Consider the following 1,075-nt stretch of genomic DNA (forward strand, 5'->3'; position numbering starts at 1 on the left):
TCTTCGAGACAGCAAGTAAGTTCACAATAACCTTGAGTAGACTCTGGAGTGCTACAATCTGTGCGTTCATTCCACTTTTGGGAGAATCCTTGCACATCTGAGTCTGAGGGAACTGGAAGCACAGGGGGCCCACCGGGAAAATGAAATGGTTTTAAAGCAAAACCACTGATCTGACTTGAGAACCTGGCATGTATCAGGTTTTACCAGGCTAAGACAGCAGAGAGACGTGAGCTCTTCTTCTCCAAGGCATATTCTGTACTGAGATGGGAGGTGAATCACCACACACACATTGAATCCATGAGTCCAAGGAGAGAGCACAGGCAATAACACCATGCTCCAAGCAGTTTGCCTGTTACAGGCAGGAGGCAGGGAGAGGTGGAGGTGGAAGGAACAAAGAGCTCACTGAGTATCACCTTCCTCAACCAGGAGAATGACCTCGCGACCCCAGCACTTGCTGGGGAGGGAGGGGGAGGAGCATGGAGCCTCTGGCAGCTGGAAAGGGGAAGGATTTGCATTAGTGAACACTAATCTCCTTTTAGTTATGGAAACTGGAGGATGCCCTGTCTTGCCAAAGGAGGTCTAGAGCAGGCCGGAGCTCTGCAACAGACCACAGAGTGGGTGGGGCACCTGCGGTTGGGCATACAGGCTTAGTGCACATTGAGGGCTTATGTCACCAGAAGGGTGTCCTGGAACTCCTACGTCTATTCAATGCTCCCTGCTGGTCTGTATTTATTATTTACTTCCTTGGGGCAGGATTAGGGTCAGGCCTGCAAGCACTTGTTGGTCTAACAAGCTACAGGAGGTTTTGTACCCTCAGGGGGAAGACGCATGTGCTTGGTGAGGCTGCCTTCATCGGAACAATGACCACCCCTTATCCAAATGACAGGTGACATTTCAAAGGAGCAGCTTGCAAAAAACCCTCAGCTGCTGACCGTACATGTTCTTCCCTTAGAAAACACCCATCCGGGCTGGGCGCAGTGGCTCAAGCCTGTAATCCCAGCACTTTGGGAGGCTGAGGCGGGCGGATCACAAGGTCAGGAGATCGAGCCCATCCTGGTTAACACGGTGAAACCCC

Source organism: Colobus angolensis, unplaced genomic scaffold, assembly GCF_000951035.1.
Source record: "Colobus angolensis palliatus isolate OR3802 unplaced genomic scaffold, Cang.pa_1.0 Scaffold122, whole genome shotgun sequence".
Lineage (NCBI taxonomy): Eukaryota > Metazoa > Chordata > Mammalia > Primates > Cercopithecidae > Colobus > Colobus angolensis.